The sequence below is a fragment of the Salminus brasiliensis genome, chromosome 18 (assembly GCF_030463535.1).
Source record: "Salminus brasiliensis chromosome 18, fSalBra1.hap2, whole genome shotgun sequence".
Classification (NCBI taxonomy): domain Eukaryota; kingdom Metazoa; phylum Chordata; class Actinopteri; order Characiformes; family Bryconidae; genus Salminus; species Salminus brasiliensis.
Genome location: NC_132895.1, coordinates 20,306,142 through 20,333,490, shown reverse-complemented (window position 1 = coordinate 20,333,490; position 27,349 = coordinate 20,306,142). Strand labels below are relative to the sequence as shown.

The following is a 27,349-nucleotide window of genomic DNA, read 5'->3' as shown; positions in this document are numbered from 1 at the left end:
AATAGCTCTGAAAAACTTTCACCATTACAAAGACATATTGACCGGAACAATTTTCGTCAGACACTTACAGGCTTTCATTAATACAGATTACAAGTTTACTATTTCATTGACTAAACATACAATTTGACTTTTAGAAGAATGTCATTTGTACAAGCATTTCAAATGCCATTAGAAAGAAATAAGCATGGTAAAATCAAAGTATTTCATTTCTAATGAAAATTCTAAAAGAAATAATAAGAATCTTTTATTTTATTGTATTTCGTGGGAAAAACCTTTACTCCTTCAAATGGAATTTCTGATTTAAAATAGTTTGCAAAAAGAGCACGGTTTTCATAGCTCGAAATGGTCCTGATATGAAAGTGAATTGACTGTAGTTTACAGACGATGAGTTAATGTTCGAAAGTTGCAGAATAAGCGTTGTTTCCGCCCGGTCTCGAACCGGGGACCTTTCGCGTGTTAGGCGAACGTGATAACCACTACACTACGGAAACCTCTGCCCGCCAGTTCCCTGTGAACCCTTCTTCAGCGGGAGGACTATTACAGGGCTTCATTATTACGGAGAAATATTGATGGGTGAAGTTTGGTCCTCACAGAGAGAACTGTACGTGTCAGACATTTGGTATGAAATCAGAAAGTTGGGCTACATTTCCCAGGTGTTCATTTATTCTTAAAGGTTTATTGTCAGACACTGTTGTTTCCCATATTGGACACATTTTTGCCGGGACAAGAGTAGAAGTTGTTTCGTGGAAAAACTGCTGAATCTTATTGGATAGACAGGAGTGTTGTTCTACAATTTAGAGTCATGTTGAGGGAACACATTAATCCAAGTGAAACGTTGGTGGTCCGTTCTGAGAACATATTTTTGTTAGCTGGAGCAATGCCAACCAGGATAAAACAGTTTTCTCACACTGATTTAAATCAAATAATATAAAGAAAGCCCAAATGTTTTACAGTTGAACTTCAAAGCCTTGGAAGCATATATAGTTTCTGATTTCAATGCATTTTTTTCAGAAGTGTACGGGATCTGAATTTCCACTTCAGGTTTAGTCTGTAAGAGAGTTCGAAAAACATTGTTTCCGCCCGGTTTCGAACCGGGGACCTTTCGCGTGTGAGGCGAACGTGATAACCACTACACTACGGAAACTCTTGTAGTCTCAAAAGCTATAGACCCCTGCTCAAGGAATAGCTCTGAAAAACTTTCACCATTACAAAGACATATTGACCGGAACAATTTTCGTCAGACACTTACAGGCTTTCATTAATACAGATTACAAGTTTACTATTTCATTGACTAAACATACAATTTGACTTTTAGAAGAATGTCATTTGTACAAGCATTTCAAATGCCATTAGAAAGAAATAAGCATGGTAAAATCAAAGTATTTCATTTCTAATAAAAAATTCTAAAAGAAATAATAAGAATCTTTTATTTTATTGTATTTCGTGGGAAAAACCTTTACTCCTTCAAATGGAATTTCTGATTTGAAATAGTTTGCAAAAAGAGCACGGTTTTCATAGCTCGAAATGGTCCTGATATGAAAGTGAAATGACTGTAGTTTACAGACGATGAGTTAATGTTCGAAAGTTGCAGAAAAAGCATTGTTTCCGCCCGGTCTCGAACCGGGGACCTTTCGCGTGTTAGGCGAACGTGATAACCACTACACTACGGAAACCTCTGCCCGCCAGTTCCCTGTGAACCCTTCTTCAGCGGGAGGACTATTACAGGGCTTCATTATTACGGAGAAATATTGATGGGTGAAGTTTGGTCCTCACAGAGAGAACTGTACGTGTCAGACATTTGGTATGAAATCAGAAAGTTGGGCTACATTTCCCAGGTGTTCATTTATTCTTAAAGGTTTATTGTCAGACACTGTTGTTTCCCATATTGGACACATTTTTGCCGGGACAAGAGTAGAAGTTGTTTCGTGGAAAAACTGCTGAATCTTATTGGATAGACAGGAGTGTTGTTCTACAATTTAGAGTCATGTTGAGGGAACACATTAATCCAAGTGAAACGTTGGTGGTCCGTTCTGAGAACATATTTTTGTTAGCTGGAGCAATGCCAACCAGGATAAAACAGTTTTCTCACACTGATTTAAATCAAATAATATAAAGAAAGCCCAAATGTTTTGCTGTGGTGTTGCACAGTTGAACTTCAAAGCCTTGGAAGCATATATAGTTTCTGATTTCAATGCATTTTTTTCAGAAGTGTACGGGATCTGAATTTCCACTTCAGGTTTAGTCTGTAAGAGAGTTCGAAAAACACTGTTTCCGCCCGGTTTCGAACCGGGGACCTTTCGCGTGTGAGGCAAACGTGATAACCACTACACTACGGAAACTCTTGTAGCCTCAAAAGCTATAGACCCCTGCTCAAGGAATAGCTCTGAAAAACTTTCACCATTACAAAGACATATTGACCGGAACAATTTTCGTCAGACACTTACAGGCTTTCATTAATACAGATTACAAGTTTACTATTTCATTGACTAAACATACAATTTGACTTTTAGAAGAATGTCATTTGTACAAGCATTTCAAATGCCATTAGAAAGAAATAAGCATGGTAAAATCAAAGTATTTCATTTCTAATGAAAATTCTAAAAGAAATAATAAGAATCTTTTATTTTATTGTATTTCGTGGGAAAAACCTTTACTCCTTCAAATGGAATTTCTGATTTAAAATAGTTTGCAAAAAGAGCACGGTTTTCATAGCTCGAAATGGTCCTGATATGAAAGTGAATTGACTGTAGTTTACAGACGATGAGTTAATGTTCGAAAGTTGCAGAATAAGCGTTGTTTCCGCCCGGTCTCGAACCGGGGACCTTTCGCGTGTTAGGCGAACGTGATAACCACTACACTACGGAAACCTCTGCCCGCCAGTTCCCTGTGAACCCTTCTTCAGCGGGAGGACTATTACAGGGCTTCATTATTACGGAGAAATATTGATGGGTGAAGTTTGGTCCTCACAGAGAGAACTGTACGTGTCAGACATTTGGTATGAAATCAGAAAGTTGGGCTACATTTCCCAGGTGTTCATTTATTCTTAAAGGTTTATTGTCAGACACTGTTGTTTCCCATATTGGACACATTTTTGCCGGGACAAGAGTAGAAGTTGTTTCGTGGAAAAACTGCTGAATCTTATTGGATAGACAGGAGTGTTGTTCTACAATTTAGAGTCATGTTGAGGGAACACATTAATCCAAGTGAAACGTTGGTGGTCCGTTCTGAGAACATATTTTTGTTAGCTGGAGCAATGCCAACCAGGATAAAACAGTTTTCTCACACTGATTTAAATCAAATAATATAAAGAAAGCCCAAATGTTTTACAGTTGAACTTCAAAGCCTTGGAAGCATATATAGTTTCTGATTTCAATGCATTTTTTTCAGAAGTGTACGGGATCTGAATTTCCACTTCAGGTTTAGTCTGTAAGAGAGTTCGAAAAACATTGTTTCCGCCCGGTTTCGAACCGGGGACCTTTCGCGTGTGAGGCGAACGTGATAACCACTACACTACGGAAACTCTTGTAGTCTCAAAAGCTATAGACCCCTGCTCAAGGAATAGCTCTGAAAAACTTTCACCATTACAAAGACATATTGACCGGAACAATTTTCGTCAGACACTTACAGGCTTTCATTAATACAGATTACAAGTTTACTATTTCATTGACTAAACATACAATTTGACTTTTAGAAGAATGTCATTTGTACAAGCATTTCAAATGCCATTAGAAAGAAATAAGCATGGTAAAATCAAAGTATTTCATTTCTAATAAAAAATTCTAAAAGAAATAATAAGAATCTTTTATTTTATTGTATTTCGTGGGAAAAACCTTTACTCCTTCAAATGGAATTTCTGATTTGAAATAGTTTGCAAAAAGAGCACGGTTTTCATAGCTCGAAATGGTCCTGATATGAAAGTGAAATGACTGTAGTTTACAGACGATGAGTTAATGTTCGAAAGTTGCAGAAAAAGCATTGTTTCCGCCCGGTCTCGAACCGGGGACCTTTCGCGTGTTAGGCGAACGTGATAACCACTACACTACGGAAACCTCTGCCCGCCAGTTCCCTGTGAACCCTTCTTCAGCGGGAGGACTATTACAGGGCTTCATTATTACGGAGAAATATTGATGGGTGAAGTTTGGTCCTCACAGAGAGAACTGTACGTGTCAGACATTTGGTATGAAATCAGAAAGTTGGGCTACATTTCCCAGGTGTTCATTTATTCTTAAAGGTTTATTGTCAGACACTGTTGTTTCCCATATTGGACACATTTTTGCCGGGACAAGAGTAGAAGTTGTTTCGTGGAAAAACTGCTGAATCTTATTGGATAGACAGGAGTGTTGTTCTACAATTTAGAGTCATGTTGAGGGAACACATTAATCCAAGTGAAACGTTGGTGGTCCGTTCTGAGAACATATTTTTGTTAGCTGGAGCAATGCCAACCAGGATAAAACAGTTTTCTCACACTGATTTAAATCAAATAATATAAAGAAAGCCCAAATGTTTTGCTGTGGTGTTGCACAGTTGAACTTCAAAGCCTTGGAAGCATATATAGTTTCTGATTTCAATGCATTTTTTTCAGAAGTGTACGGGATCTGAATTTCCACTTCAGGTTTAGTCTGTAAGAGAGTTCGAAAAACACTGTTTCCGCCCGGTTTCGAACCGGGGACCTTTCGCGTGTGAGGCAAACGTGATAACCACTACACTACGGAAACTCTTGTAGCCTCAAAAGCTATAGACCCCTGCTCAAGGAATAGCTCTGAAAAACTTTCACCATTACAAAGACATATTGACCGGAACAATTTTCGTCAGACACTTACAGGCTTTCATTAATACAGATTACAAGTTTACTATTTCATTGACTAAACATACAATTTGACTTTTAGAAGAATGTCATTTGTACAAGCATTTCAAATGCCATTAGAAAGAAATAAGCATGGTAAAATCAAAGTATTTCATTTCTAATGAAAATTCTAAAAGAAATAATAAGAATCTTTTATTTTATTGTATTTCGTGGGAAAAACCTTTACTCCTTCAAATGGAATTTCTGATTTAAAATAGTTTGCAAAAAGAGCACGGTTTTCATAGCTCGAAATGGTCCTGATATGAAAGTGAAATGACTGTAGTTTACAGACGATGAGTTAATGTTCGAAAGTTGCAGAAAAAGCATTGTTTCCGCCCGGTCTCGAACCGGGGACCTTTCGCGTGTTAGGCGAACGTGATAACCACTACACTACGGAAACCTCTGCCCGCCAGTTCCCTGTGAACCCTTCTTCAGCGGGAGGACTATTACAGGGCTTCATTATTACGGAGAAATATTGATGGGTGAAGTTTGGTCCTCACAGAGAGAACTGTACGTGTCAGACATTTGGTATGAAATCAGAAAGTTGGGCTACATTTCCCAGGTGTTCATTTATTCTTAAAGGTTTATTGTCAGACACTGTTGTTTCCCATATTGGACACATTTTTGCCGGGACAAGAGTAGAAGTTGTTTCGTGGAAAAACTGCTGAATCTTATTGGATAGACAGGAGTGTTGTTCTACAATTTAGAGTCATGTTGAGGGAACACATTAATCCAAGTGAAACGTTGGTGGTCCGTTCTGAGAACATATTTTTGTTAGCTGGAGCAATGCCAACCAGGATAAAACAGTTTTCTCACACTGATTTAAATCAAATAATATAAAGAAAGCCCAAATGTTTTGCTGTGGTGTTGCACAGTTGAACTTCAAAGCCTTGGAAGCATATATAGTTTCTGATTTCAATGCATTTTTTTCAGAAGTGTACGGGATCTGAATTTCCACTTCAGGTTTAGTCTGTAAGAGAGTTCGAAAAACACTGTTTCCGCCCGGTTTCGAACCGGGGACCTTTCGCGTGTGAGGCAAACGTGATAACCACTACACTACGGAAACTCTTGTAGCCTCAAAAGCTATAGACCCCTGCTCAAGGAATAGCTCTGAAAAACTTTCACCATTACAAAGACATATTGACCGGAACAATTTTCGTCAGACACTTACAGGCTTTCATTAATACAGATTACAAGTTTACTATTTCATTGACTAAACATACAATTTGACTTTTAGAAGAATGTCATTTGTACAAGCATTTCAAATGCCATTAGAAAGAAATAAGCATGGTAAAATCAAAGTATTTCATTTCTAATGAAAATTCTAAAAGAAATAATAAGAATCTTTTATTTTATTGTATTTCGTGGGAAAAACCTTTACTCCTTCAAATGGAATTTCTGATTTGAAATAGTTTGCAAAAAGAGCACGGTTTTCATAGCTCGAAATGGTCCTGATATGAAAGTGAAATGACTGTAGTTTACAGACGATGAGTTAATGTTCGAAAGTTGCAGAAAAAGCAGTGTTTCCGCCCGGTGTCGAACCGGGGACCTTTCGCGTGTGAGGCGAACGTGATAACCACTACACTACGGAAACTCTTGTAGTCTCAAAAGCTATAGGAATAGCTCAAGGAATAGCTCTGAAAAACTTTCACCATTACAAAGACATATTGACCGGAACAATTTTCGTCAGACACTTACAGGCTTTCATTAATACAGATTACAAGTTTACTATTTCATTGACTAAACATACAATTTGACTTTTAGAAGAATGTCATTTGTACAAGCATTTCAAATGCCATTAGAAAGAAATAAGCATGGTAAAATCAAAGTATTTCATTTCTAATGAAAATTCTAAAAGAAATAATAAGAATCTTTTATTTTATTGTATTTCGTGGGAAAAACCTTTACTCCTTCAAATGGAATTTCTGATTTGAAATAGTTTGCAAAAAGAGCACGGTTTTCATAGCTCGAAATGGTCCTGATATGAAAGTGAAATGACTGTAGTTTACAGACGATGAGTTAATGTTCGAAAGTTGCAGAAAAAGCATTGTTTCCGCCCGGTCTCGAACCGGGGACCTTTCGCGTGTTAGGCGAACGTGATAACCACTACACTACGGAAACCTCTGCCCGCCAGTTCCCTGTGAACCCTTCTTCAGCGGGAGGACTATTACAGGGCTTCATTATTACGGAGAAATATTGATGGGTGAAGTTTGGTCCTCACAGAGAGAACTGTACGTGTCAGACATTTGGTATGAAATCAGAAAGTTGGGCTACATTTCCCAGGTGTTCATTTATTCTTAAAGGTTTATTGTCAGACACTGTTGTTTCCCATATTGGACACATTTTTGCCGGGACAAGAGTAGAAGTTGTTTCGTGGAAAAACTGCTGAATCTTATTGGATAGACAGGAGTGTTGTTCTACAATTTAGAGTCATGTTGAGGGAACACATTAATCCAAGTGAAACGTTGGTGGTCCGTTCTGAGAACATATTTTTGTTAGCTGGAGCAATGCCAACCAGGATAAAACAGTTTTCTCACACTGATTTAAATCAAATAATATAAAGAAAGCCCAAATGTTTTGCTGTGGTGTTGCACAGTTGAACTTCAAAGCCTTGGAAGCATATATAGTTTCTGATTTCAATGCATTTTTTTCAGAAGTGTACGGGATCTGAATTTCCACTTCAGGTTTAGTCTGTAAGAGAGTTCGAAAAACACTGTTTCCGCCCGGTTTCGAACCGGGGACCTTTCGCGTGTGAGGCAAACGTGATAACCACTACACTACGGAAACTCTTGTAGCCTCAAAAGCTATAGACCCCTGCTCAAGGAATAGCTCTGAAAAACTTTCACCATTACAAAGACATATTGACCGGAACAATTTTCGTCAGACACTTACAGGCTTTCATTAATACAGATTACAAGTTTACTATTTCATTGACTAAACATACAATTTGACTTTTAGAAGAATGTCATTTGTACAAGCATTTCAAATGCCATTAGAAAGAAATAAGCATGGTAAAATCAAAGTATTTCATTTCTAATGAAAATTCTAAAAGAAATAATAAGAATCTTTTATTTTATTGTATTTCGTGGGAAAAACCTTTACTCCTTCAAATGGAATTTCTGATTTGAAATAGTTTGCAAAAAGAGCACGGTTTTCATAGCTCGAAATGGTCCTGATATGAAAGTGAAATGACTGTAGTTTACAGACGATGAGTTAATGTTCGAAAGTTGCAGAAAAAGCATTGTTTCCGCCCGGTGTCGAACCGGGGACCTTTCGCGTGTGAGGCGAACGTGATAACCACTACACTACGGAAACTCTTGTAGTCTCAAAAGCTATAGGAATAGCTCAAGGAATAGCTCTGAAAAACTTTCACCATTACAAAGACATATTGACCGGAACAATTTTCGTCAGACACTTACAGGCTTTCATTAATACAGATTACAAGTTTACTATTTCATTGACTAAACATACAATTTGACTTTTAGAAGAATGTCATTTGTACAAGCATTTCAAATGCCATTAGAAAGAAATAAGCATGGTAAAATCAAAGTATTTCATTTCTAATGAAAATTCTAAAAGAAATAATAAGAATCTTTTATTTTATTGTATTTCGTGGGAAAAACCTTTACTCCTTCAAATGGAATTTCTGATTTGAAATAGTTTGCAAAAAGAGCACGGTTTTCATAGCTCGAAATGGTCCTGATATGAAAGTGAAATGACTGTAGTTTACAGACGATGATTTAATGTTCGAAAGTTGCAGAAAAAGCATTGTTTCCGCCCGGTCTCGAACCGGGGACCTTTCGCGTGTTAGGCGAACGTGATAACCACTACACTACGGAAACCTCTGCCCGCCAGTTCCCTGTGAACCCTTCTTCAGGGGGAGGACTATTACAGGGCTTCATTATTACGGAGAAATATTGATGGGTGAAGTTTGGTCCTCACAGAGAGAACTGTACGTGTCAGACATTTGGTATGAAATCAGAAAGTTGGGCTACATTTCCCAGGTGTTCATTTATTCTTAAAGGTTTATTGTCAGACACTGTTGTTTCCCATATTGGACACATTTTTGCCGGGACAAGAGTAGAAGTTGTTTCGTGGAAAAACTGCTGAATCTTATTGGATAGACAGGAGTGTTGTTCTACAATTTAGAGTCATGTTGAGGGAACACATTAATCCAAGTGAAACGTTGGTGGTCCGTTCTGAGAACATATTTTTGTTAGCTGGAGCAATGCCAACCAGGATAAAACAGTTTTCTCACACTGATTTAAATCAAATAATATAAAGAAAGCCCAAATGTTTTGCTGTGGTGTTGCACAGTTGAACTTCAAAGCCTTGGAAGCATATATAGTTTCTGATTTCAATGCATTTTTTTCAGAAGTGTACGGGATCTGAATTTCCACTTCAGGTTTAGTCTGTAAGAGAGTTCGAAAAACATTGCTTCCGCCCGGTTTCGAACCGGGGACCTTTCGCGTGTGAGGCGAACGTGATAACCACTACACTACGGAAACTCTTGTAGTCTCAAAAGCTATAGACCCCTGCTCAAGGAATAGCTCTGAAAAACTTTCACCATTACAAAGACATATTGACCGGAACAATTTTCGTCAGACACTTACAGGCTTTCATTAATACAGATTACAAGTTTACTATTTCATTGACTAAACATACAATTTGACTTTTAGAAGAATGTCATTTGTACAAGCATTTCAAATGCCATTAGAAAGAAATAAGCATGGTAAAATCAAAGTATTTCATTTCTAATGAAAATTCTAAAAGAAATAATAAGAATCTTTTATTTTATTGTATTTCGTGGGAAAAACCTTTACTCCTTCAAATGGAATTTCTGATTTGAAATAGTTTGCAAAAAGAGCACGGTTTTCATAGCTCGAAATGGTCCTGATATGAAAGTGAAATGACTGTAGTTTACAGACGATGAGTTAATGTTCGAAAGTTGCAGAAAAAGCATTGTTTCCGCCAGGTCTCGAACCGGGGACCTTTCGCGTGTTAGGCGAACGTGATAACCACTACACTACGGAAACCTCTGCCCGCCAGTTCCCTGTGAACCCTTCTTCAGCGGGAGGACTATTACAGGGCTTCATTATTACGGAGAAATATTGATGGGTGAAGTTTGGTCCTCACAGAGAGAACTGTACGTGTCAGACATTTGGTATGAAATCAGAAAGTTGGGCTACATTTCCCAGGTGTTCATTTATTCTTAAAGGTTTATTGTCAGACACTGTTGTTTCCCATATTGGACACATTTTTGCCGGGACAAGAGTAGAAGTTGTTTCGTGGAAAAACTGCTGAATCTTATTGGATAGACAGGAGTGTTGTTCTACAATTTAGAGTCATGTTGAGGGAACACATTAATCCAAGTGAAACGTTGGTGGTCCGTTCTGAGAACATATTTTTGTTAGCTGGAGCAATGCCAACCAGGATAAAACAGTTTTCTCACACTGATTTAAATCAAATAATATAAAGAAAGCCCAAATGTTTTGCTGTGGTGTTGCACAGTTGATCTTCAAAGCCTTGGAAGCATATATAGTTTCTGATTTCAATGCATTTTTTTCAGAAGTGTACGGGATCTGAATTTCCACTTCAGGTTTAGTCTGTAAGAGAGTTCGAAAAACACTGTTTCCGCCCGGTTTCGAACCGGGGACCTTTCGCGTGTGAGGCAAACGTGATAACCACTACACTACGGAAACTCTTGTAGCCTCAAAAGCTATAGACCCCTGCTCAAGGAATAGCTCTGAAAAACTTTCACCATTACAAAGACATATTGACCGGAACAATTTTCGTCAGACACTTACAGGCTTTCATTAATACAGATTACAAGTTTACTATTTCATTGACTAAACATACAATTTGACTTTTAGAAGAATGTCATTTGTACAAGCATTTCAAATGCCATTAGAAAGAAATAAGCATGGTAAAATCAAAGTATTTCATTTCTAATGAAAATTCTAAAAGAAATAATAAGAATCTTTTATTTTATTGTATTTCGTGGGAAAAACCTTTACTCCTTCAAATGGAATTTCTGATTTGAAATAGTTTGCAAAAAGAGCACGGTTTTCATAGCTCGAAATGGTCCTGATATGAAAGTGAAATGACTGTAGTTTACAGACGATGAGTTAATGTTCGAAAGTTGCAGAATAAGCATTGTTTCCGCCCGGTCTCGAACCGGGGACCTTTCGCGTGTTAGGCGAACGTGATAACCACTACACTACGGAAACCTCTGCCCGCCAGTTCCCTGTGAACCCTTCTTCAGCGGGAGGACTATTACAGGGCTTCATTATTACGGAGAAATATTGATGGGTGAAGTTTGGTCCTCACAGAGAGAACTGTACGTGTCAGACATTTGGTATGAAATCAGAAAGTTGGGCTACATTTCCCAGGTGTTCATTTATTCTTAAAGGTTTATTGTCAGACACTGTTGTTTCCCATATTGGACACATTTTTGCCGGGACAAGAGTAGAAGTTGTTTCGTGGAAAAACTGCTGAATCTTATTGGATAGACAGGAGTGTTGTTCTACAATTTAGAGTCATGTTGAGGGAACACATTAATCCAAGTGAAACGTTGGTGGTCCGTTCTGAGAACATATTTTTGTTAGCTGGAGCAATGCCAACCAGGATAAAACAGTTTTCTCACACTGATTTAAATCAAATAATATAAAGAAAGCCCAAATGTTTTGCTGTGGTGTTGCACAGTTGATCTTCAAAGCCTTGGAAGCATATATAGTTTCTGATTTCAATGCATTTTTTTCAGAAGTGTACGGGATCTGAATTTCCACTTCAGGTTTAGTCTGTAAGAGAGTTCGAAAAACACTGTTTCCGCCCGGTTTCGAACCGGGGACCTTTCGCGTGTGAGGCAAACGTGATAACCACTACACTACGGAAACTCTTGTAGCCTCAAAAGCTATAGACCCCTGCTCAAGGAATAGCTCTGAAAAACTTTCACCATTACAAAGACATATTGACCGGAACAATTTTCGTCAGACACTTACAGGCTTTCATTAATACAGATTACAAGTTTACTATTTCATTGACTAAACATACAATTTGACTTTTAGAAGAATGTCATTTGTACAAGCATTTCAAATGCCATTAGAAAGAAATAAGCATGGTAAAATCAAAGTATTTCATTTCTAATGAAAATTCTAAAAGAAATAATAAGAATCTTTTATTTTATTGTATTTCGTGGGAAAAACCTTTACTCCTTCAAATGGAATTTCTGATTTGAAATAGTTTGCAAAAAGAGCACGGTTTTCATAGCTCGAAATGGTCCTGATATGAAAGTGAAATGACTGTAGTTTACAGACGATGAGTTAATGTTCGAAAGTTGCAGAATAAGCATTGTTTCCGCCCGGTCTCGAACCGGGGACCTTTCGCGTGTTAGGCGAACGTGATAACCACTACACTACGGAAACCTCTGCCCGCCAGTTCCCTGTGAACCCTTCTTCAGCGGGAGGACTATTACAGGGCTTCATTATTACGGAGAAATATTGATGGGTGAAGTTTGGTCCTCACAGAGAGAACTGTACGTGTCAGACATTTGGTATGAAATCAGAAAGTTGGGCTACATTTCCCAGGTGTTCATTTATTCTTAAAGGTTTATTGTCAGACACTGTTGTTTCCCATATTGGACACATTTTTGCCGGGACAAGAGTAGAAGTTGTTTCGTGGAAAAACTGCTGAATCTTATTGGATAGACAGGAGTGTTGTTCTACAATTTAGAGTCATGTTGAGGGAACACATTAATCCAAGTGAAACGTTGGTGGTCCGTTCTGAGAACATATTTTTGTTAGCTGGAGCAATGCCAACCAGGATAAAACAGTTTTCTCACACTGATTTAAATCAAATAATATAAAGAAAGCCCAAATGTTTTGCTGTGGTGTTGCACAGTTGAACTTCAAAGCCTTGGAAGCATATATAGTTTCTGATTTCAATGCATTTTTTTCAGAAGTGTACGGGATCTGAATTTCCACTTCAGGTTTAGTCTGTAAGAGAGTTCGAAAAACTTTGTTTCCGCCCGGTTTCGAACCGGGGACCTTTCGCGTGTGAGGCGAACGTGATAACCACTACACTACGGAAACTCTTGCAGCTTCAAAAGCTATAGACCCCTGCTCAAGGAATAGCTCTGAAAAACTTTCACCATTACAAAGACATATTGACCGGAACAATTTTCGTCAGACACTTACAGGCTTTCATTAATACAGATTACAAGTTTACTATTTCATTGACTAAACATACAATTTGACTTTTAGAAGAATGTCATTTGTACAAGCATTTCAAATGCCATTAGAAAGAAATAAGCATGGTAAAATCAAAGTATTTCATTTCTAATGAAAATTCAAAAAGAATTAATAAGAATCTTTTATTTTATTGTATTTCGTGGGAAAAACCTTTACTCCTTCAAATGGAATTTCTGATTTGAAATAGTTTGCAAGAAGAGCACGGTTTTCATAGCTCGAAATGGTCCTGATATGAAAGTGAAATGACTGTAGTTTACAGACGATGAGTTAATGTTCGAAAGTTGCAGAATAAGCATTGTTTCCGCCCGGTCTCGAACCGGGGACCTTTCGCGTGTTAGGCGAACGTGATAACCACTACACTACGGAAACCTCTGCCCGCCAGATCCCTGTGAACCCTTCTTCAGCGGGAGGACTATTACAGGGCTTCATTATTACGGAGAAATATTGATGGGTGAAGTTTGGTCCTCACAGAGAGAACTGTACGTGTCAGACATTTGGTATGAAATCAGAAAGTTGGGCTACATTTCCCAGGTGTTCATTTATTCTTAAAGGTTTATTGTCAGACACTGTTGTTTCCCATATTGGACACATTTTTGCCGGGACAAGAGTAGAAGTTGTTTCGTGGAAAAACTGCTGAATCTTATTGGATAGACAGGAGTGTTGTTCTACAATTTAGAGTCATGTTGAGGGAACACATTAATCCAAGTGAAACGTTGGTGGTCCGTTCTGAGAACATATTTTTGTTAGCTGGAGCAATGCCAACCAGGATAAAACAGTTTTCTCACACTGATTTAAATCAAATAATATAAAGAAAGCCCAAATGTTTTGCTGTGGTGTTGCACAGTTGAACTTCAAAGCCTTGGAAGCATATATAGTTTCTGATTTCAATGCATTTTTTTCAGAAGTGTACGGGATCTGAATTTCCACTTCAGGTTTAGTCTGTAAGAGAGTTCGAAAAACATTGTTTCCGCCCGGTTTCGAACCGGGGACCTTTCGCGTGTGAGGCGAACGTGATAACCACTACACTAAGGAAACTCTTGTAGCTTCAAAAGCTATAGACCCCTGCTCAAGGAATAGCTCTGAAAAACTTTCACCATTACAAAGACATATTGACCGGAACAATTTTCGTCAGACACTTACAGGCTTTCATTAATACAGATTACAAGTTTACTATTTCATTGACTAAACATACAATTTGACTTTTAGAAGAATGTCATTTGTACAAGCATTTCAAATGCCATTAGAAAGAAATAAGCATGGTAAAATCAAAGTATTTCATTTCTAATGAAAATTCAAAAAGAATTAATAAGAATCTTTTATTTTATTGTATTTCGTGGGAAAAACCTTTACTCCTTCAAAAGGAATTTCTGATTTGAAATAGTTTGCAAGAAGAGCACGGTTTTCATAGCTCGAAATGGTCCTGATATGAAAGTGAAATGACTGTAGTTTACAGACGATGAGTTAATGTTCGAAAGTTGCAGAATAAGCATTGTTTCCGCCCGGTCTCGAACCGGGGACCTTTCGCGTGTTAGGCGAACGTGATAACCACTACACTACGGAAACCTCTGCCCGCCAGATCCCTGTGAACCCTTCTTCAGCGGGAGGACTATTACAGGGCTTCATTATTACGGAGAAATATTGATGGGTGAAGTTTGGTCCTCACAGAGAGAACTGTACGTGTCAGACATTTGGTATGAAATCAGAAAGTTGGGCTACATTTCCCAGGTGTTCATTTATTCTTAAAGGTTTATTGTCAGACACTGTTGTTTCCCATATTGGACACATTTTTGCCGGGACAAGAGTAGAAGTTGTTTCGTGGAAAAACTGCTGAATCTTATTGGATAGACAGGAGTGTTGTTCTACAATTTAGAGTCATGTTGAGGGAACACATTAATCCAAGTGAAACGTTGGTGGTCCGTTCTGAGAACATATTTTTGTTAGCTGGAGCAATGCCAACCAGGATAAAACAGTTTTCTCACACTGATTTAAATCAAATAATATAAAGAAAGCCCAAATGTTTTGCTGTGGTGTTGCACAGTTGAACTTCAAAGCCTTGGAAGCATATATAGTTTCTGATTTCAATGCATTTTTTTCAGAAGTGTACGGGATCTGAATTTCCACTTCAGGTTTAGTCTGTAAGAGAGTTCGAAAAACATTGTTTCCGCCCGGTTTCGAACCGGGGACCTTTCGCGTGTGAGGCGAACGTGATAACCACTACACTACGGAAACTCTTGTAGTCTCAAAAGCTATAGACCCCTGCTCAAGGAATAGCTCTGAAAAACTTTCACCATTACAAAGACATATTGACCGGAACAATTTTCGTCAGACACTTACAGGCTTTCATTAATACAGATTACAAGTTTACTATTTCATTGACTAAACATACAATTTGACTTTTAGAAGAATGTCATTTGTACAAGCATTTCAAATGCCATTAGAAAGAAATAAGCATGGTAAAATCAAAGTATTTCATTTCTAATGAAAATTCTAAAAGAAATAATAAGAATCTTTTATTTTATTGTATTTCGTGGGAAAAACCTTTACTCCTTCAAATGGAATTTCTGATTTGAAATAGTTTGCAAAAAGAGCACGGTTTTCATAGCTCGAAATGGTCCTGATATGAAAGTGAAATGACTGTAGTTTACAGATGATGATTTAATGTTCGAAAGTTGCAGAAAAAGCATTGTTTCCGCCCGGTCTCGAACCGGGGACCTTTCGCGTGTTAGGCGAACGTGATAACCACTACACTACGGAAACCTCTGCCCGCCAGTTCCCTGTGAACCCTTCTTCAGCGGGAGGACTATTACAGGGCTTCATTATTACGGAGAAATATTGATGGGTGAAGTTTGGTCCTCACAGAGAGAACTGTACGTGTCAGACATTTGGTATGAAATCAGAAAGTTGGGCTACATTTCCCAGGTGTTCATTTATTCTTAAAGGTTTATTGTCAGACACTGTTGTTTCCCATATTGGACACATTTTTGCCGGGACAAGAGTAGAAGTTGTTTCGTGGAAAAACTGCTGAATCTTATTGGATAGACAGGAGTGTTGTTCTACAATTTAGAGTCATGTTGAGGGAACACATTAATCCAAGTGAAACGTTGGTGGTCCGTTCTGAGAACATATTTTTGTTAGCTGGAGCAATGCCAACCAGGATAAAACAGTTTTCTCACACTGATTTAAATCAAATAATATAAAGAAAGCCCAAATGTTTTACAGTTGAACTTCAAAGCCTTGGAAGCATATATAGTTTCTGATTTCAATGCATTTTTTTCAGAAGTGTACGGGATCTGAATTTCCACTTCAGGTTTAGTCTGTAAGAGAGTTCGAAAAACATTGTTTCCGCCCGGTTTCGAACCGGGGACCTTTCGCGTGTGAGGCGAACGTGATAACCACTACACTACGGAAACTCTTGCAGCCTCAAAAGCTATAGACCCCTGCTCAAGGAATAGCTCTGAAAAACTTTCACCTTTACAAAGACATATTAACCGGAACAATTTTTGTCAGACACTTACAGGCTTTCATTAATACAGATTACAAGTTTACTATTTCATTGACTAAACATACAATTTGACTTTTAGAAGAATGTCATTTGTACAAGCATTTCAAATGCCATTAGAAAGAAATAAGCATGGTAAAATCAAAGTATTTCATTTCTAATGAAAATTCTAAAAGAAATAATAAGAATCTTTTATTTTATTGTATTTCGTGGGAAAAACCTTTACTCCTTCAAATGGAATTTCTGATTTGAAATAGTTTGCAAAAAGAGCACGGTTTTCATAGCTCGAAATGGTCCTGATATGAAAGTGAAATGACTGTAGTTTACAGATGATGATTTAATGTTCGAAAGTTGCAGAAAAAGCATTGTTTCCGCCCGGTCTCGAACCGGGGACCTTTCGCGTGTTAGGCGAACGTGATAACCACTACACTACGGAAACCTCTGCCCGCCAGTTCCCTGTGAACCCTTCTTCAGCGGGAGGACTATTACAGGGCTTCATTATTACGGAGAAATATTGATGGGTGAAGTTTGGTCCTCACAGAGAGAACTGTACGTGTCAGACATTTGGTATGAAATCAGAAAGTTGGGCTACATTTCCCAGGTGTTCATTTATTCTTAAAGGTTTATTGTCAGACACTGTTGTTTCCCATATTGGACACATTTTTGCCGGGACAAGAGTAGAAGTTGTTTCGTGGAAAAACTGCTGAATCTTATTGGATAGACAGGAGTGTTGTTCTACAATTTAGAGTCATGTTGAGGGAACACATTAATCCAAGTGAAACGTTGGTGGTCCGTTCTGAGAACATATTTTTGTTAGCTGGAGCAATGCCAACCAGGATAAAACAGTTTTCTCACACTGATTTAAATCAAATAATATAAAGAAAGCCCAAATGTTTTGCTGTGGTGTTGCACAGTTGAACTTCAAAGCCTTGGAAGCATATATAGTTTCTGATTTCAATGCATTTTTTTCAGAAGTGTACGGGATCTGAATTTCCACTTCAGGTTTAGTCTGTAAGAGAGTTCGAAAAACATTGTTTCCGCCCGGTTTCGAACCGGGGACCTTTCGCGTGTGAGGCGAACGTGATAACCACTACACTAAGGAAACTCTTGTAGCTTCAAAAGCTATAGACCCCTGCTCAAGGAATAGCTCTGAAAAACTTTCACCATTACAAAGACATATTGACCGGAACAATTTTCGTCAGACACTTACAGGCTTTCATTAATACAGATTACAAGTTTACTATTTCATTGACTAAACATACAATTTGACTTTTAGAAGAATGTCATTTGTACAAGCATTTCAAATGCCATTAGAAAGAAATAAGCATGGTAAAATCAAAGTATTTCATTTCTAATGAAAATTCAAAAAGAATTAATAAGAATCTTTTATTTTATTGTATTTCGTGGGAAAAACCTTTACTCCTTCAAATGGAATTTCTGATTTGAAATAGTTTGCAAGAAGAGCACGGTTTTCATAGCTCGAAATGGTCCTGATATGAAAGTGAAATGACTGTAGTTTACAGACGATGAGTTAATGTTCGAAAGTTGCAGAATAAGCATTGTTTCCGCCCGGTCTCGAACCGGGGACCTTTCGCGTGTTAGGCGAACGTGATAACCACTACACTACGGAAACCTCTGCCCGCCAGATCCCTGTGAACCCTTCTTCAGCGGGAGGACTATTACAGGGCTTCATTATTACGGAGAAATATTGATGGGTGAAGTTTGGTCCTCACAGAGAGAACTGTACGTGTCAGACATTTGGTATGAAATCAGAAAGTTGGGCTACATTTCCCAGGTGTTCATTTATTCTTAAAGGTTTATTGTCAGACACTGTTGTTTCCCATATTGGACACATTTTTGCCGGGACAAGAGTAGAAGTTGTTTCGTGGAAAAACTGCTGAATCTTATTGGATAGACAGGAGTGTTGTTCTACAATTTAGAGTCATGTTGAGGGAACACATTAATCCAAGTGAAACGTTGGTGGTCCGTTCTGAGAACATATTTTTGTTAGCTGGAGCAATGCCAACCAGGATAAAACAGTTTTCTCACACTGATTTAAATCAAATAATATAAAGAAAGCCCAAATGTTTTGCTGTGGTGTTGCACAGTTGAACTTCAAAGCCTTGGAAGCATATATAGTTTCTGATTTCAATGCATTTTTTTCAGAAGTGTACGGGATCTGAATTTCCACTTCAGGTTTAGTCTGTAAGAGAGTTCGAAAAACATTGTTTCCGCCCGGTTTCGAACCGGGGACCTTTCGCGTGTGAGGCGAACGTGATAACCACTACACTACGGAAACTCTTGTAGTCTCAAAAGCTATAGACCCCTGCTCAAGGAATAGCTCTGAAAAACTTTCACCATTACAAAGACATATTGACCGGAACAATTTTCGTCAGACACTTACAGGCTTTCATTAATACAGATTACAAGTTTACTATTTCATTGACTAAACATACAATTTGACTTTTAGAAGAATGTCATTTGTACAAGCATTTCAAATGCCATTAGAAAGAAATAAGCATGGTAAAATCAAAGTATTTCATTTCTAATGAAAATTCTAAAAGAAATAATAAGAATCTTTTATTTTATTGTATTTCGTGGGAAAAACCTTTACTCCTTCAAATGGAATTTCTGATTTGAAATAGTTTGCAAAAAGAGCACGGTTTTCATAGCTCGAAATGGTCCTGATATGAAAGTGAAATGACTGTAGTTTACAGATGATGATTTAATGTTCGAAAGTTGCAGAAAAAGCATTGTTTCCGCCCGGTCTCGAACCGGGGACCTTTCGCGTGTTAGGCGAACGTGATAACCACTACACTACGGAAACCTCTGCCCGCCAGTTCCCTGTGAACCCTTCTTCAGCGGGAGGACTATTACAGGGCTTCATTATTACGGAGAAATATTGATGGGTGAAGTTTGGTCCTCACAGAGAGAACTGTACGTGTCAGACATTTGGTATGAAATCAGAAAGTTGGGCTACATTTCCCAGGTGTTCATTTATTCTTAAAGGTTTATTGTCAGACACTGTTGTTTCCCATATTGGACACATTTTTGCCGGGACAAGAGTAGAAGTTGTTTCGTGGAAAAACTGCTGAATCTTATTGGATAGACAGGAGTGTTGTTCTACAATTTAGAGTCATGTTGAGGGAACACATTAATCCAAGTGAAACGTTGGTGGTCCGTTCTGAGAACATATTTTTGTTAGCTGGAGCAATGCCAACCAGGATAAAACAGTTTTCTCACACTGATTTAAATCAAATAATATAAAGAAAGCCCAAATGTTTTACAGTTGAACTTCAAAGCCTTGGAAGCATATATAGTTTCTGATTTCAATGCATTTTTTTCAGAAGTGTACGGGATCTGAATTTCCACTTCAGGTTTAGTCTGTAAGAGAGTTCGAAAAACATTGTTTCCGCCCGGTTTCGAACCGGGGACCTTTCGCGTGTGAGGCGAACGTGATAACCACTACACTACGGAAACTCTTGCAGCCTCAAAAGCTATAGACCCCTGCTCAAGGAATAGCTCTGAAAAACTTTCACCTTTACAAAGACATATTAACCGGAACAATTTTTGTCAGACACTTACAGGCTTTCATTAATACAGATTACAAGTTTACTATTTCATTGACTAAACATACAATTTGACTTTTAGAAGAATGTCATTTGTACAAGCATTTCAAATGCCATTAGAAAGAAATAAGCATGGTAAAATCAAAGTATTTCATTTCTAATGAAAATTCTTTTATTTTATTGTATTTCGTGGGAAAAACCTTTACTCCTTCAAATGGAATTTCTGATTTGAAATAGTTTGCAAAAAGAGCACGGTTTTCATAGCTCGAAATGGTCCTGATATGAAAGTGAAATGACTGTAGTTTACAGATGATGATTTAATGTTCGAAAGTTGCAGAAAAAGCATTGTTTCCGCCCGGTCTCGAACCGGGGACCTTTCGCGTGTTAGGCGAACGTGATAACCACTACACTACGGAAACCTCTGCCCGCCAGTTCCCTGTGAACCCTTCTTCAGCGGGAGGACTATTACAGGGCTTCATTATTACGGAGAAATATTGATGGGTGAAGTTTGGTCCTCACAGAGAGAACTGTACGTGTCAGACATTTGGTATGAAATCAGAAAGTTGGGCTACATTTCCCAGGTGTTCATTTATTCTTAAAGGTTTATTGTCAGACACTGTTGTTTCCCATATTGGACACATTTTTGCCGGGACAAGAGTAGAAGTTGTTTCGTGGAAAAACTGCTGAATCTTATTGGATAGACAGGAGTGTTGTTCTACAATTTAGAGTCATGTTGAGGGAACACATTAATCCAAGTGAAACGTTGGTGGTCCGTTCTGAGAACATATTTTTGTTAGCTGGAGCAATGCCAACCAGGATAAAACAGTTTTCTCACACTGATTTAAATCAAATAATATAAAGAAAGCCCAAATGTTTTGCTGTGGTGTTGCACAGTTGAACTTCAAAGCCTTGGAAGCATATATAGTTTCTGATTTCAACGCATTTTTTTCAGAAGTGTACGGGATCTGAATTTCCACTTCAGGTTTAGTCTGTAAGAGAGTTCGAAAAACATTGTTTCCGCCCGGTTTCGAACCGGGGACCTTTCGCGTGTGAGGCGAACGTGATAACCACTACACTACGGAAACTCTTGCAGCCTCAAAAGCTATAGAACCCTGCTCAAGGAATAGCTCTGAAAAACTTTCACCTTTACAAAGACATATTAACCGGAACAATTTTTGTCAGACACTTACAGGCTTTCATTAATACAGATTACAAGTTTACTATTTCATTGACTAAACATACAATTTGACTTTTAGAAGAATGTCATTTGTACAAGCATTTCAAATGCCATTAGAAAGAAATAAGCATGGTAAAATCAAAGTATTTCATTTCTAATGAAAATTCTAAAAGAAATAATAAGAATCTTTTATTTTATTGTATTTCGTGGGAAAAACCTTTACTCCTTCAAATGGAATTTCTGATTTGAAATAGTTTGCAAAAAGAGCACGGTTTTCATAGCTCGAAATGGTCCTGATATGAAAGTGAAATGACTGTAGTTTACAGATGATGATTTAATGTTCGAAAGTTGCAGAAAAAGCATTGTTTCCGCCCGGTCTCGAACCGGGGACCTTTCGCGTGTTAGGCGAACGTGATAACCACTACACTACGGAAACCTCTGCCCGCCAGTTCCCTGTGAACCCTTCTTCAGCGGGAGGACTATTACAGGGCTTCATTATTACGGAGAAATATTGATGGGTGAAGTTTGGTCCTCACAGAGAGAACTGTACGTGTCAGACATTTGGTATGAAATCAGAAAGTTGGGCTACATTTCCCAGGTGTTCATTTATTCTTAAAGGTTTATTGTCAGACACTGTTGTTTCCCATATTGGACACATTTTTGCCGGGACAAGAGTAGAAGTTGTTTCGTGGAAAAACTGCTGAATCTTATTGGATAGACAGGAGTGTTGTTCTACAATTTAGAGTCATGTTGAGGGAACACATTAATCCAAGTGAAACGTTGGTGGTCCGTTCTGAGAACATATTTTTGTTAGCTGGAGCAATGCCAACCAGGATAAAACAGTTTTCTCACACTGATTTAAATCAAATAATATAAAGAAAGCCCAAATGTTTTACAGTTGAACTTCAAAGCCTTGGAAGCATATATAGTTTCTGATTTCAATGCATTTTTTTCAGAAGTGTACGGGATCTGAATTTCCACTTCAGGTTTAGTCTGTAAGAGAGTTCGAAAAACATTGTTTCCGCCCGGTTTCGAACCGGGGACCTTTCGCGTGTGAGGCGAACGTGATAACCACTACACTACGGAAACTCTTGCAGCCTCAAAAGCTATAGACCCCTGCTCAAGGAATAGCTCTGAAAAACTTTCACCATTCCAAAGACATATTGACCGGAACAATTTTCGTCAGACACTTACAGGCTTTCATTAATACAGATTACAAGTTTACTATTTCATTGACTAAACATACAATTTGACTTTTAGAAGAATGTCATTTGTACAAGCATTTCAAATGCCATTAGAAAGAAATAAGCATGGTAAAATCAAAGTATTTCATTTCTAATGAAAATTCTAAAAGAAATAATAAGAATCTTTTATTTTATTGTATTTCGTGGGAAAAACCTTTACTCCTTCAAATGGAATTTCTGATTTGAAATAGTTTGCAAAAAGAGCACGGTTTTCATAGCTCGAAATGGTCCTGATATGAAAGTGAAATGACTGTAGTTTACAGACGATGAGTTAATGTTCGAAAGTTGCAGAATAAGCATTGTTTTCGCCCGGTCTCGAACCGGGAACCTTTCGCGTGTTAGGCGAACGTGATAACCATTACACTACGGAAACCTCTGCCCGCCAGATCCCTGTGAACCCTTCTTCAGCGGGAGGACTATTACAGGGCTTCATTATTACGGAGAAATATTGATGGGTGAAGTTTGGTCCTCACAGAGAGAACTGTACGTGTCAGACATTTGGTATGAAATCAGAAAGTTGGGCTACATTTCCCAGGTGTTCATTTATTCTTAAAGGTTTATTGTCAGACACTGTTGTTTCCCATATTGGACACATTTTTGCCGGGACAAGAGTAGAAGTTGTTTCGTGGAAAAACTGCTGAATCTTATTGGATAGACAGGAGTGTTGTTCTACAATTTAGAGTCATGTTGAGGGAACACATTAATCCAAGTGAAACGTTGGTGGTCCGTTCTGAGAACATATTTTTGTTAGCTGGAGCAATGCCAACCAGGATAAAACAGTTTTCTCACACTGATTTAAATCAAATAATATAAAGAAAGCCCAAATGTTTAGCTGTGGTGTTGCACAGTTGAACTTCAAAGCCTTGGAAGCATATATAGTTTCTGATTTCAACGCATTTTTTTCAGAAGTGTACGGGATCTGAATTTCCACTTCAGGTTTAGTCTGTAAGAGAGTTCGAAAAACATTGTTTCCGCCCGGTTTCGAACCGGGGACCTTTCGCGTGTGAGGCTAACGTGATAACCACTACACTACGGAAACTCTTGTAGTCTCAAAACCTATAGAACCCTGCTCAAGGAATAGCTCTGAAAAACTTTCACCATTACAAAGACATATTGACCGGAACAATTTTCGTCAGACACTTACAGGCTTTCATTAATACAGATTACAAGTTTACTATTTCATTGACTAAACATACAATTTGACTTTTAGAAGAATGTCATTTGTACAAGCATTTCAAATGCCATTAGAAAGAAATAAGCATGGTAAAATCAAAGTATTTCATTTCTAATGAAAATTCTAAAAGAAATAATAAGAATCTTTTATTTTATTGTATTTCGTGGGAAAAACCTTTACTCCTTCAAATGGAATTTCTGATTTGAAATAGTTTGCAAAAAGAGCACGGTTTTCATAGCTCGAAATGGTCCTGATATGAAAGTGAAATGACTGTAGTTTACAGACGATGATTTAATGTTCGAAAGTTGCAGAAAAAGCATTGTTTCCGCCCGGTCTCGAACCGGGGACCTTTCGCGTGTTAAGCGAACGTGATAACCACTACACTACGGAAACCTCTGCCCGCCAGTTCCCTGTGAACCCTTCTTCAGCGGGAGGACTATTACAGGGCTTCATTATTACGGAGAAATATTGATGGGTGAAGTTTGGTCCTCACAGAGAGAACTGTACGTGTCAGACATTTGGTATGAAATCAGAAAGTTGGGCTACATTTCCCAGGTGTTCATTTATTCTTAAAGGTTTATTGTCAGACACTGTTGTTTCCCATATTGGACACATTTTTGCCGGGACAAGAGTAGAAGTTGTTTCGTGGAAAAACTGCTGAATCTTATTGGATAGACAGGAGTGTTGTTCTACAATTTAGAGTCATGTTGAGGGAACACATTAATCCAAGTGAAACGTTGGTGGTCCGTTCTGAGAACATATTTTTGTTAGCTGGAGCAATGCCAACCAGGATAAAACAGTTTTCTCACACTGATTTAAATCAAATAATATAAAGAAAGCCCAAATGTTTTGCTGTGGTGTTGCACAGTTGAACTTCAAAGCCTTGGAAGCATATATAGTTTCTGATTTCAATGCTTTTTTTTAAGAAGTGTACGGGATCTGAATTTCCACTTCAGGTTTAGTCTGTAAGAGAGTTCGAAAAACATTGTTTCCGCCCGGTTTCGAACCGGGGACCTTTCGCGTGTGAGGCGAACGTGATAACCACTACACTACGGAAACTCTTGTAGCCTCAAAAGCTATAGACCCCTGCTCAAGGAATAGCTCTGAAAAACTTTCACCATTACAAAGACATATTGACCGGAACAATTTTCGTCAGACACTTACAGGCCTTCATTAATACAGATTATAAGTTTACTATTTCATTGACTAAACATACAATTTGACATTTAGAAGAATGTCATTTGTACAAGCATTTCAAATGCCATTAGAAAGAAATAAGCATGGTAAAATCAAAGTATTTCATTTCTAATGAAAATTCTAAAAGAAATAATAAGAATCTTTTATTTTATTGTATTTCGTGGGAAAAACCTTTACTCCTTCAAATGGAATTTCTGATTTGAAATAGTTTGCAAAAAGAGCACGGTTTTCATAGCTCGAAATGGTCCTGATATGAAAGTGAAATGACTGTAGTTTACAGACGATGAGTTAATGTTCGAAAGTTGCAGAATAAGCATTGTTTCCGCCCGGTCTCGAACCGGGGACCTTTCGCGTGTTAGGCGAACGTGATAACCACTACACTACGGAAACCTCTGCCCGCCAGATCCCTGTGAACCCTTCTTCAGCGGGAGGACTATTACAGGGCTTCATTATTACGGAGAAATATTGATGGGTGAAGTTTGGTCCTCACAGAGAGAACTGTACGTGTCAGACATTTGGTATGAAATCAGAAAGTTGGGCTACATTTCCCAGGTGTTCATTTATTCTTAAAGGTTTATTGTCAGACACTGTTGTTTCCCATATTGGACACATTTTTGCCAGGACAAGAGTAGAAGTTGTTTCGTGGAAAAACTGCTGAATCTTATTGGATAGACAGGAGTGTTGTTCTACAATTTAGAGTCATGTTGAGGGAACACATTAATCCAAGTGAAACGTTGGTGGTCCGTTCTGAGAACATATTTTTGTTAGCTGGAGCAATGCCAACCAGGATAAAACAGTTTTCTCACACTGATTTAAATCAAATAATATAAAGAAAGCCCAAATGTTTTGCTGTGGTGTTGCACAGTTGAACTTCAAAGCCTTGGAAGCATATATAGTTTCTGATTTCAATGCATTTTTTTCAGAAGTGTACGGGATCTGAATTTCCACTTCAGGTTTAGTCTGTAAGAGAGTTCGAAAAACATTGTTTCCGCCCGGTTTCGAACCGGGGACCTTTCGCGTGTGAGGCGAACGTGATAACCACTACACTACGGAAACTCTTGTAGTCTCAAAAGCTATAGACCCCTGCTCAAGGAATAGCTCTGAAAAACTTTCACCGTTACAAAGATATATTGACCGGAACAATTTTCGTCAGACACTTACAGGCTTTCATTAATACAGATTACAAGTTTACTATTTCATTGACTAAACATACAATTTGACTTTTAGAAGAATGTCATTTGTACAAGCATTTCAAATGCCATTAGAAAGAAATAAGCATGGTAAAATCAAAGTATTTAATTTCTAATGAAAATTCTAAAAGAAATAATAAGAATCTTTTATTTTATTGTATTTCGTGGGAAAAACCTTTACTCCTTCAAATGGAATTTCTGATTTGAAATAGTTTGCAAAAAGAGCACGGTTTTCATAGCTCGAAATGGTCCTGATATGAAAGTGAAATGACTGTAGTTTACAGACGATGATTTAATGTTCGAAAGTTGCAGAAAAAGCATTGTTTCCGCCCGGTCTCGAACCGGGGACCTTTCGCGTGTTAGGCGAACGTGATAACCACTACACTACGGAAACCTCTGCCCGCCAGTTCCCTGTGAACCCTTCTTCAGCGGGAGGACTATTACAGGGCTTCATTATTACGGAGAAATATTGATGGGTGAAGTTTGGTCCTCACAGAGAGAACTGTACGTGTCAGACATTTGGTATGAAATCAGAAAGTTGGGCTACATTTCCCAGGTGTTCATTTATTCTTAAAGGTTTATTGTCAGACACTGTTGTTTCCCATATTGGACACATTTTTGCCGGGACAAGAGTAGAAGTTGTTTCGTGGAAAAACTGCTGAATCTTATTGGATAGACAGGAGTGTTGTTCTACAATTTAGAGTCATGTTGAGGGAACACATTAATCCAAGTGAAACGTTGGTGGTCCGTTCTGAGAACATATTTTTGTTAGCTGGAGCAATGCCAACCAGGATAAAACAGTTTTCTCACACTGATTTAAATCAAATAATATAAAGAAAGCCCAAATGTTTTGCTGTGGTGTTGCACAGTTGAACTTCAAAGCCTTGGAAGCATATATAGTTTCTGATTTCAATGCATTTTTTTCAGAAGTGTACGGGATCTGAATTTCCACTTCAGGTTTAGTCTGTAAGAGAGTTCGAAAAACATTGTTTCCGCCCGGTTTCGAACCGGGGACCTTTCGCGTGTGAGGCGAACGTGATAACCACTACACTACGGAAACTCTTGTAGTCTCAAAAGCTATAGAACCCTGCTCAAGGAATAGCTCTGAAAAACTTTCACCATTACAAAGACATATTGACCGGAACAATTTTCGTCAGACACTTACAGGCTTTCATTAATACAGATTACAAGTTTACTATTTCATTGA

General features: G+C 38.1%; 46 non-coding genes across 46 annotated transcripts; all 46 read right to left on the bottom strand.

Moving 5' to 3' along the window:
* Positions 1–418: 418 nt before the first annotated feature.
* On the bottom strand, positions 419–491 carry trnav-aac (transfer RNA valine (anticodon AAC)). Its single transcript has one exon. It is a non-coding gene; the product is annotated as a tRNA-Val (tRNA).
* Positions 492–1,071: 580 nt separating this feature from the next.
* On the bottom strand, positions 1,072–1,144 carry trnav-cac (transfer RNA valine (anticodon CAC)). Its single transcript has one exon. It is a non-coding gene; the product is annotated as a tRNA-Val (tRNA).
* A 456-nt stretch (positions 1,145–1,600) lies between these two features.
* trnav-aac (transfer RNA valine (anticodon AAC)) lies at positions 1,601–1,673 on the bottom strand. The gene has a single exon. It is a non-coding gene; the product is annotated as a tRNA-Val (tRNA).
* A 593-nt stretch (positions 1,674–2,266) lies between these two features.
* trnav-cac (transfer RNA valine (anticodon CAC)) lies at positions 2,267–2,339 on the bottom strand. Its single transcript has one exon. It is a non-coding gene; the product is annotated as a tRNA-Val (tRNA).
* A 455-nt stretch (positions 2,340–2,794) lies between these two features.
* Positions 2,795–2,867, bottom strand: trnav-aac (transfer RNA valine (anticodon AAC)). The gene has a single exon. It is a non-coding gene; the product is annotated as a tRNA-Val (tRNA).
* Positions 2,868–3,447: 580 nt separating this feature from the next.
* On the bottom strand, positions 3,448–3,520 carry trnav-cac (transfer RNA valine (anticodon CAC)). Its single transcript has one exon. It is a non-coding gene; the product is annotated as a tRNA-Val (tRNA).
* Positions 3,521–3,976: 456 nt separating this feature from the next.
* Positions 3,977–4,049, bottom strand: trnav-aac (transfer RNA valine (anticodon AAC)). Its single transcript has one exon. It is a non-coding gene; the product is annotated as a tRNA-Val (tRNA).
* A 593-nt stretch (positions 4,050–4,642) lies between these two features.
* trnav-cac (transfer RNA valine (anticodon CAC)) lies at positions 4,643–4,715 on the bottom strand. Its single transcript has one exon. It is a non-coding gene; the product is annotated as a tRNA-Val (tRNA).
* Positions 4,716–5,170: 455 nt separating this feature from the next.
* trnav-aac (transfer RNA valine (anticodon AAC)) lies at positions 5,171–5,243 on the bottom strand. The gene has a single exon. It is a non-coding gene; the product is annotated as a tRNA-Val (tRNA).
* A 593-nt stretch (positions 5,244–5,836) lies between these two features.
* trnav-cac (transfer RNA valine (anticodon CAC)) lies at positions 5,837–5,909 on the bottom strand. Its single transcript has one exon. It is a non-coding gene; the product is annotated as a tRNA-Val (tRNA).
* Positions 5,910–6,364: 455 nt separating this feature from the next.
* trnav-cac (transfer RNA valine (anticodon CAC)) lies at positions 6,365–6,437 on the bottom strand. The gene has a single exon. It is a non-coding gene; the product is annotated as a tRNA-Val (tRNA).
* A 454-nt stretch (positions 6,438–6,891) lies between these two features.
* trnav-aac (transfer RNA valine (anticodon AAC)) lies at positions 6,892–6,964 on the bottom strand. The gene has a single exon. It is a non-coding gene; the product is annotated as a tRNA-Val (tRNA).
* Positions 6,965–7,557: 593 nt separating this feature from the next.
* Positions 7,558–7,630, bottom strand: trnav-cac (transfer RNA valine (anticodon CAC)). The gene has a single exon. It is a non-coding gene; the product is annotated as a tRNA-Val (tRNA).
* A 455-nt stretch (positions 7,631–8,085) lies between these two features.
* trnav-cac (transfer RNA valine (anticodon CAC)) lies at positions 8,086–8,158 on the bottom strand. Its single transcript has one exon. It is a non-coding gene; the product is annotated as a tRNA-Val (tRNA).
* A 454-nt stretch (positions 8,159–8,612) lies between these two features.
* On the bottom strand, positions 8,613–8,685 carry trnav-aac (transfer RNA valine (anticodon AAC)). The gene has a single exon. It is a non-coding gene; the product is annotated as a tRNA-Val (tRNA).
* Positions 8,686–9,278: 593 nt separating this feature from the next.
* trnav-cac (transfer RNA valine (anticodon CAC)) lies at positions 9,279–9,351 on the bottom strand. Its single transcript has one exon. It is a non-coding gene; the product is annotated as a tRNA-Val (tRNA).
* A 455-nt stretch (positions 9,352–9,806) lies between these two features.
* Positions 9,807–9,879, bottom strand: trnav-aac (transfer RNA valine (anticodon AAC)). Its single transcript has one exon. It is a non-coding gene; the product is annotated as a tRNA-Val (tRNA).
* Positions 9,880–10,472: 593 nt separating this feature from the next.
* On the bottom strand, positions 10,473–10,545 carry trnav-cac (transfer RNA valine (anticodon CAC)). Its single transcript has one exon. It is a non-coding gene; the product is annotated as a tRNA-Val (tRNA).
* A 455-nt stretch (positions 10,546–11,000) lies between these two features.
* Positions 11,001–11,073, bottom strand: trnav-aac (transfer RNA valine (anticodon AAC)). The gene has a single exon. It is a non-coding gene; the product is annotated as a tRNA-Val (tRNA).
* A 593-nt stretch (positions 11,074–11,666) lies between these two features.
* trnav-cac (transfer RNA valine (anticodon CAC)) lies at positions 11,667–11,739 on the bottom strand. The gene has a single exon. It is a non-coding gene; the product is annotated as a tRNA-Val (tRNA).
* Positions 11,740–12,194: 455 nt separating this feature from the next.
* Positions 12,195–12,267, bottom strand: trnav-aac (transfer RNA valine (anticodon AAC)). Its single transcript has one exon. It is a non-coding gene; the product is annotated as a tRNA-Val (tRNA).
* Positions 12,268–12,860: 593 nt separating this feature from the next.
* trnav-cac (transfer RNA valine (anticodon CAC)) lies at positions 12,861–12,933 on the bottom strand. Its single transcript has one exon. It is a non-coding gene; the product is annotated as a tRNA-Val (tRNA).
* Positions 12,934–13,388: 455 nt separating this feature from the next.
* trnav-aac (transfer RNA valine (anticodon AAC)) lies at positions 13,389–13,461 on the bottom strand. The gene has a single exon. It is a non-coding gene; the product is annotated as a tRNA-Val (tRNA).
* A 593-nt stretch (positions 13,462–14,054) lies between these two features.
* Positions 14,055–14,127, bottom strand: trnav-cac (transfer RNA valine (anticodon CAC)). The gene has a single exon. It is a non-coding gene; the product is annotated as a tRNA-Val (tRNA).
* Positions 14,128–14,582: 455 nt separating this feature from the next.
* trnav-aac (transfer RNA valine (anticodon AAC)) lies at positions 14,583–14,655 on the bottom strand. Its single transcript has one exon. It is a non-coding gene; the product is annotated as a tRNA-Val (tRNA).
* Positions 14,656–15,248: 593 nt separating this feature from the next.
* trnav-cac (transfer RNA valine (anticodon CAC)) lies at positions 15,249–15,321 on the bottom strand. Its single transcript has one exon. It is a non-coding gene; the product is annotated as a tRNA-Val (tRNA).
* A 455-nt stretch (positions 15,322–15,776) lies between these two features.
* Positions 15,777–15,849, bottom strand: trnav-aac (transfer RNA valine (anticodon AAC)). The gene has a single exon. It is a non-coding gene; the product is annotated as a tRNA-Val (tRNA).
* A 580-nt stretch (positions 15,850–16,429) lies between these two features.
* Positions 16,430–16,502, bottom strand: trnav-cac (transfer RNA valine (anticodon CAC)). Its single transcript has one exon. It is a non-coding gene; the product is annotated as a tRNA-Val (tRNA).
* A 455-nt stretch (positions 16,503–16,957) lies between these two features.
* On the bottom strand, positions 16,958–17,030 carry trnav-aac (transfer RNA valine (anticodon AAC)). Its single transcript has one exon. It is a non-coding gene; the product is annotated as a tRNA-Val (tRNA).
* Positions 17,031–17,623: 593 nt separating this feature from the next.
* trnav-cac (transfer RNA valine (anticodon CAC)) lies at positions 17,624–17,696 on the bottom strand. Its single transcript has one exon. It is a non-coding gene; the product is annotated as a tRNA-Val (tRNA).
* A 455-nt stretch (positions 17,697–18,151) lies between these two features.
* Positions 18,152–18,224, bottom strand: trnav-aac (transfer RNA valine (anticodon AAC)). The gene has a single exon. It is a non-coding gene; the product is annotated as a tRNA-Val (tRNA).
* A 593-nt stretch (positions 18,225–18,817) lies between these two features.
* trnav-cac (transfer RNA valine (anticodon CAC)) lies at positions 18,818–18,890 on the bottom strand. The gene has a single exon. It is a non-coding gene; the product is annotated as a tRNA-Val (tRNA).
* A 455-nt stretch (positions 18,891–19,345) lies between these two features.
* Positions 19,346–19,418, bottom strand: trnav-aac (transfer RNA valine (anticodon AAC)). The gene has a single exon. It is a non-coding gene; the product is annotated as a tRNA-Val (tRNA).
* Positions 19,419–19,998: 580 nt separating this feature from the next.
* On the bottom strand, positions 19,999–20,071 carry trnav-cac (transfer RNA valine (anticodon CAC)). Its single transcript has one exon. It is a non-coding gene; the product is annotated as a tRNA-Val (tRNA).
* A 435-nt stretch (positions 20,072–20,506) lies between these two features.
* Positions 20,507–20,579, bottom strand: trnav-aac (transfer RNA valine (anticodon AAC)). Its single transcript has one exon. It is a non-coding gene; the product is annotated as a tRNA-Val (tRNA).
* Positions 20,580–21,172: 593 nt separating this feature from the next.
* Positions 21,173–21,245, bottom strand: trnav-cac (transfer RNA valine (anticodon CAC)). The gene has a single exon. It is a non-coding gene; the product is annotated as a tRNA-Val (tRNA).
* A 455-nt stretch (positions 21,246–21,700) lies between these two features.
* Positions 21,701–21,773, bottom strand: trnav-aac (transfer RNA valine (anticodon AAC)). The gene has a single exon. It is a non-coding gene; the product is annotated as a tRNA-Val (tRNA).
* Positions 21,774–22,353: 580 nt separating this feature from the next.
* On the bottom strand, positions 22,354–22,426 carry trnav-cac (transfer RNA valine (anticodon CAC)). Its single transcript has one exon. It is a non-coding gene; the product is annotated as a tRNA-Val (tRNA).
* A 455-nt stretch (positions 22,427–22,881) lies between these two features.
* trnav-aac (transfer RNA valine (anticodon AAC)) lies at positions 22,882–22,954 on the bottom strand. Its single transcript has one exon. It is a non-coding gene; the product is annotated as a tRNA-Val (tRNA).
* Positions 22,955–23,547: 593 nt separating this feature from the next.
* On the bottom strand, positions 23,548–23,620 carry trnav-cac (transfer RNA valine (anticodon CAC)). Its single transcript has one exon. It is a non-coding gene; the product is annotated as a tRNA-Val (tRNA).
* A 455-nt stretch (positions 23,621–24,075) lies between these two features.
* Positions 24,076–24,148, bottom strand: trnav-aac (transfer RNA valine (anticodon AAC)). Its single transcript has one exon. It is a non-coding gene; the product is annotated as a tRNA-Val (tRNA).
* Positions 24,149–24,741: 593 nt separating this feature from the next.
* On the bottom strand, positions 24,742–24,814 carry trnav-cac (transfer RNA valine (anticodon CAC)). The gene has a single exon. It is a non-coding gene; the product is annotated as a tRNA-Val (tRNA).
* A 455-nt stretch (positions 24,815–25,269) lies between these two features.
* Positions 25,270–25,342, bottom strand: trnav-aac (transfer RNA valine (anticodon AAC)). The gene has a single exon. It is a non-coding gene; the product is annotated as a tRNA-Val (tRNA).
* A 593-nt stretch (positions 25,343–25,935) lies between these two features.
* trnav-cac (transfer RNA valine (anticodon CAC)) lies at positions 25,936–26,008 on the bottom strand. The gene has a single exon. It is a non-coding gene; the product is annotated as a tRNA-Val (tRNA).
* A 455-nt stretch (positions 26,009–26,463) lies between these two features.
* On the bottom strand, positions 26,464–26,536 carry trnav-aac (transfer RNA valine (anticodon AAC)). Its single transcript has one exon. It is a non-coding gene; the product is annotated as a tRNA-Val (tRNA).
* Positions 26,537–27,129: 593 nt separating this feature from the next.
* On the bottom strand, positions 27,130–27,202 carry trnav-cac (transfer RNA valine (anticodon CAC)). Its single transcript has one exon. It is a non-coding gene; the product is annotated as a tRNA-Val (tRNA).
* Between the last annotated feature and the right edge of the window lie 147 nt (positions 27,203–27,349).